This window comes from Arachis ipaensis, chromosome B02 (assembly GCF_000816755.2).
Source record: "Arachis ipaensis cultivar K30076 chromosome B02, Araip1.1, whole genome shotgun sequence".
Classification (NCBI taxonomy): domain Eukaryota; kingdom Viridiplantae; phylum Streptophyta; class Magnoliopsida; order Fabales; family Fabaceae; genus Arachis; species Arachis ipaensis.
This window is the reverse complement of record NC_029786.2, coordinates 44,993,386-44,999,497: the sequence shown is the minus strand read 5'-3', so window position 1 is coordinate 44,999,497 and position 6,112 is coordinate 44,993,386. Positions and strand designations below refer to the sequence as shown.

Below are 6,112 nucleotides of genomic sequence, written 5' to 3'. Positions count from 1 at the left end.
GTATTCTTGGATTATCACAAAAGAACTATATCGAAAAGATTTTAAGTAGATATGGCATGAAAAATTATTGACCAATGGACACATCCGTAACTAACGGAGACAAGTTCAGTCTCAAGCAATTCCCTAAGAATGATCTTAAGAGGACAACAATGCATGATAAATCTTATGCATCAGCACTAGCAAGTTTAATGTATGCTCAAATATGCACATGTCCCGATATACCATTTATAGTGGGAGTGTTCGGTAGATACTTGAGTATTACATGCTTACTTATTGGAGATCAAAAAAATTTGGAGATCATTAGGTACTCTGATTTTGATTTCATGGCATATGGTTGCGAAACTTTGTCATTGAGCTAATATAGTAGATGACATTGAAATGCCATTGAAGATATTTTGTGACAATAAGTCAGAAGTACTATACTCCAAAAAACAATAAGAGCTTGAAAAAAACGAATCATACAGATATCAAGTTCTTAGTTGTTGGTGCACGAAATTACAATCACACTTTTGTAATTCTGCACAACTAACCAGCAAGTGCACTAGGTCGTCCAAGTAATACCTTACGTGAGTAAGGGTCGATCCCACGGAGATTTTCGGCTTCAAGCAAGCTATGGTCATCCTTGTAAATCTCATTCAGGTGAATTAAAATAGTTTTGAGATAGTGATAATTAAAATATAATTAAACAGAAAATAAGATAGAAATACTTATGTAATTCATTGGTGGGATTTCAGATAAGCGTATGGAGATGCTTTGTTGCTTTTGAACCTCTGCTTTCCTACTGCCTTCTTCCAACCATGTGTTACCTCCTTCCATGGCAAGCTGTATGATCCTCTCGGATGAAAACAAATCCATCTACGCTGTCACCGCAGGGCTAATCATCTGTCGGTTCCCGCTAGCTTTGGAATAGGACCATTGTCCTTTTGCGCACTGTCACTTGCGCCCCACATTCATAGGTTTGAAGCTCATCACAGTTATCCCTTCTCAGATCCTACTCGGAATACCACATACAAGGTTTAGACTTTCTGGATCCCAAGAATGCTGCCAATCGTTCTAGCCTATACCACGAAGACTCTGATCTCACGGAATGGAAGGCTCTGTTGTCAGGAGAGGCAACCATGTGTCATGAACCAGGAGGCTAAGAGATACACACTCAAGCTATTGCAAATAGAACGGAAATGGTTGTCAGGCACGCGTTCATAAGTGAGAATAATGATGAGTGTCACGGATCATCACATTCATCAGGTTGAAGTGCGAGTGAATATCTTAGAATAAGAATAAGCTTGAATTGAATAGAGAAACAATAGTACTTGCATTGATTCATGAAGAACAGCATAGCTCCACACCTTAATCTATGGGGTGTAGAAACTCCACCGTAGAAAATACATAAGTGAAAGAAGGTCTAGGCATGGCCGAATGGCCAGCCTCCCAAAGAGGGTTCAATCATCAAAACATGATTAAAAGATGAAAATACAATAGTAAAAGGTCCTATTTATAATGAACTAGTATCCTAGGATTTACAAAAATAAGTAAATGATGCAGAAATCCACTTCCGGGGCCCTCTTGGTGTGTGCATGGGCTGAGCATTGAAGCTTTCACGTGCATAGGCTTTTTTTGGAGTTAAACGCCAGCTTTGGTGTCAGTTTGGGCGTTTAATTCCAATTCTGGTGCCAGTTTGGGCGTTTTACGCAGAAATTTTAAGCTGACTTTGAACGCCAGTTTGGGCCATCAAATCTCGGGCAAAGTATGGACTACTATATGTTTCTGAAAAACCGAAGATGTCTACTTTCCAACGCAATTGAGAGCGCGCCAATTGGGCTTCTGTAGTCCCAGAGAATCCACTTCGTGTACAGGGAGGTCAGAATCCAACAGCATCTGCAGTCCTTTTTCAGCCTATGAATCAGATTTTTGCTCAGGTCCCTCAATTTCAGCCAGAAAATACCTGAAATCATAGAAAAACACACAAACTCATAGAAAAATCTAAAAATATTATTTTTATTTAAAAACTAACAATTATATACTAAAAACTAACTAAATCATACTAAAAACAACCTAAAAACAATGCTAAAAAGTATATAAATTATCCGCTCATCAGTTGTCAAGGAGAAAGGTTAAGAAAAAGGATTCTGATAGAACATATAGGAACAGAATATTTGCTAGCAGACCCATTAACCAAGGAATTGATCTCTAAAGTCTTTCATTTACACAATGCTCGGATGGGTGTCAATATTTATGATGCCTTGGTTTAGTGGGAGTTTATTTTATACTATATGTCCTATGACAGATATTGAGTTTTTTTTTCTACAGAATTAAGTTGATGGTTTATTTCATATTATGTGAAATGTTCATTTTACAATACTTGTTTTATGTTTGATCTCAATAAAGTTTTAAAGTTGGACCAGCTGGAAATAGACATGCATGAGATCATTTGGCATGTAATTTTCATATTACTCATCCAAATTTGATCTATGTCGTTAAGTATGTTAGGATGGTGATTGTCGTCATTTAGTCACGACATTAATGTGATAAAAGTTGTGGTGATTCCATATCTAATATATGAGACGAACCAGATTGTTAATGTAATGAGAGAAATAGCATTCAGATGCACACATAAAGTTTACAAGATGTGATTATATCAAGAAAGAATATATGTATAGCTCAAGTGGGAGATTGTTAGGAAATTATTTTAATTTCCTAATTTGTTTGTGGGGAATACATATATTAACTATAATCAGAAATTATGCTATTTCAAATTAAATGACTTATATAATGGTGATCTCATTTATTGCTATAAATGCTAAATTGAATAAGTCATAAATACTTTTGATTTGGAATTAAATGAGAATAATACCACATATTATCTTTTGTTTCCTAGATAATTATCTTTTGGATTTTAGATATATTATCTTTTGGACTTTAGATACTATTTTATTTGGACTTTAGGGTTTAATGGGTGCCATGCTCAAATATAAATAGTGCCTTTAGGGTTTCGGTCCCTAATATACCAAAGCCGTCTTTGTCGCTCTTTCCCATCAAAAGAGTTACAATTCAGCCCTAGGGATACAAAAGGCTTTGGTTGAGGAAGATTGGAAGAATCACAAGACTGAGACAATCCTTCCATCAATTTCTAATTTCTATGAGTAAAGTTACGCTTTCGCATTATAATATATTTTTGATAACTCAATATGGATGATCTGGATTAATAAAATAATTTATTCCAACATAACGTTGTAGTAAAAAGTAAAATTTTGATAAAAAAAAGAAAATTAGTTTATCTAATAAATAAAAAGCCTACCAAATAAAATTTATCAAATATAATGCATATATTCTTTATAAATTTAATAAGAATACTCACTCTTAATCCAATTTTACTCTCGGCCATGTAAATCTTCCGGCATTAATCGGTACAATTGAAGCGCACTTGTTAACCAAAAACTAATTTTAACTATAGATATTGTTAGTTTTATACTTTTTTTTTCAAGATGTTTACCAATTTTAAATGGGGCAAAATACATATCATGAAGAATCCTTGACTTCAGCCACAAAAACAAAATAAATAAGAAAAAAAAAAAGAAAAGGAAGAAAGTTAAGTAAGATTAGTTGACTTACACTTATTAATGTGTTATTAGCTAAAGTGATAAGTACTTTGCTTGTTCAATTAATAGTTTCGAATTTGGTGTTAAAAGTAAGGGGAAAATCGTAAAAAGACTTTTTGCCCTTTTCACAAAACTTCAATTAGGTCGACCGAAATTAATCATATTCAAAATAATATAATTTAGATATATGTGATTCAATCTAGAAAAAAAAAATGTAGATTATCAAGCTAAAAAAGACAAACTTGCATAATACATATTAACACCTTAAGACCAATCGTACTTTATTATGTACCATACAAAAAATTTGCTATGGAGTGTTTTCTACTTTGGCTTTTTAATTGCTTTTTTGGCAGGAAAGTGAAATGATCATGACATAAATACATTTATAAATAAAATAAATTTGGTTAGTTTGCCATCTACTAGTGTCTTGGTTCTATGGTGTAGTGGTTAGCATTTTGGACTTTGAATCCAGCGACCTGGGTTCGACTCCCAATAGGACTTTTTTAATCCAAAAATAAAAAATTTATTTTCGTTTATGATTATTTCTTTGGCTCAAAAAAATAATATTTTCCTAAGGGACAATACTATTTTTCTTTTTTTAATTGTTAATACTTTATGTTAATTTCTTGTATAATGTTTTATACTTAATTGTGTAGCTCAAAATTCTTAAAGGACAATACCATTTTTCTTTTTTAATTTTATAATGATTTATATTAATTTCTTGTATATTATTCATTTAAATTTTAAACCGAAAATGATTAGTTAAGAATAAATATATACTACTTTAATTGAGCATATGTTAGTGTTTCATTCAAAAGAAAAAAAAAGATCAAACATGTGTTGGTGTTAAAAGCGTAAAGATTAGATAATAAATATTATTACTCGATACGACCCGATGTATTTGTCGGTGTTGTAGTTTATATAATCTGTGTCAGCTAACAGTCCCGACTTCTCCGAATTTTTTAATTGTGTTTCTTGAATGGATGTCTTGAAATTTGAAGTTAAGTGTAGATGTGCCATGACGACTCCTTCTGATGTTTCCTTCACTCCTAACCTCAAATTTGCAAAGGTTGAAATTAACTCGTCTTCTTTCATCATCATCCAAGAAATACTCAAACTCTTACGACTCAGAGTGATCGCAACTACGTTTGCTTTTCCCGGATGATAACTCAGCTTGAAATCGTAATCCTTCAAAAATTCCATCCATCGCTGCTGTCTCATGTTAAGGACCTTCTTTTCAAATATGTACTTCAAACTTTTATGATCAAAGAAAACTTCCAACTAAGCCCCATATAAATAATGTCTCCATATCTTGAATGCAAACACCACTGCTGCCATTTCAAGAAAATGAGTAGGATAATTCTTCTCGTGGAGTCTCAACTGCCTTAATGCATATGGAACCACATTCTTGTGTTGCATCAGCACATACCCCAATCCTTTCAAAGAAGCGTCACAGTATACCTCAAAAGGTTTCTGGGAATCTAATAGTGTCAATACTAGTGCAATTGTTAGTTTTCCCTTCAGTGTTTCAAAACTTCTTGCACACTCTTCTGTCTATTCGAATGGTACTTCTTATCGAGTGAGGCGGGTGAGTGGTAGGACCATTTGAAAAAACCCCTTTATGAATCGTCAGTAATAACCAGCCAAACCTAGAAAACTTCAAACTTTCGTGATTATCTTAGGCTTTTTCCACTGAACGACTGCTTCGATCTTTGAGGGATCTACTACTATTCCTTCTCGAGAAATCGCGTGTCCTAAGAATGCCACTTTATTTGTTCAAATTTTACACTTTGACAACTTTGCATACAGCTTCCATTCTCTCAGTATAAGCAACACCATCCTCAGATGCTTTTCATGCTCTTCCTCGGTCTTGGAATAAATGAGGATATCATCTATAAACACTACCACGAATTGTTCTAGGTATGGTCAAAAAATGAGATTCATATGGTCCATGAATATTACCGGAGCATTAGTTAGTCCAAACGTCATAATCGTATACTTGTAATGATTGTATGCACCAATTTGTGACTCGCACAACTGAACTGGCAAGTGCACTGGGTCGTCCAAGTAATACCTCAGGTAAGTGAGAGTCGAATCCCACGAGGATTGCCGGATTGAGCAAGCTGTGGCTATCTTGTAGATCTTAGTCAGGCGAATAGAAAGATAGTTGTTGTTTTTTGTAGGCGCATATACAAGCAATAATAATAAAATGTAGAACAGTAATGAGAGATCAGTTAAGGCCTTGGAGATGCTTCTTCTTCGGGATTAACACGTCATACTAACTACTCCAACGATGAATGATTCCTTCAATGGCAAGGTTGTAAGTGATTAAGCCATTGGTCGTGGTCATTAATCTCCTCAGGTCCAAACTAAACACCCGCTCAGGCTAGATCAATCTGGAAGAAGGTGAAGCTCAAGCAATTCAATTTCTGATGATCCTACTCAAAATGTCACAGACAAGGTCGGATCTTCCAAATTGGAGAATGACGTCCTATGATTCTAGCCCTTAGAGCCAC

General features: G+C 34.5%; 1 non-coding gene across 1 annotated transcript; it reads left to right on the top strand.

Annotated features, from left to right (window-relative positions):
• On the top strand, positions 4,026 to 4,097 carry TRNAQ-UUG. The gene has a single exon. It is a non-coding gene; the product is annotated as a tRNA-Gln (tRNA).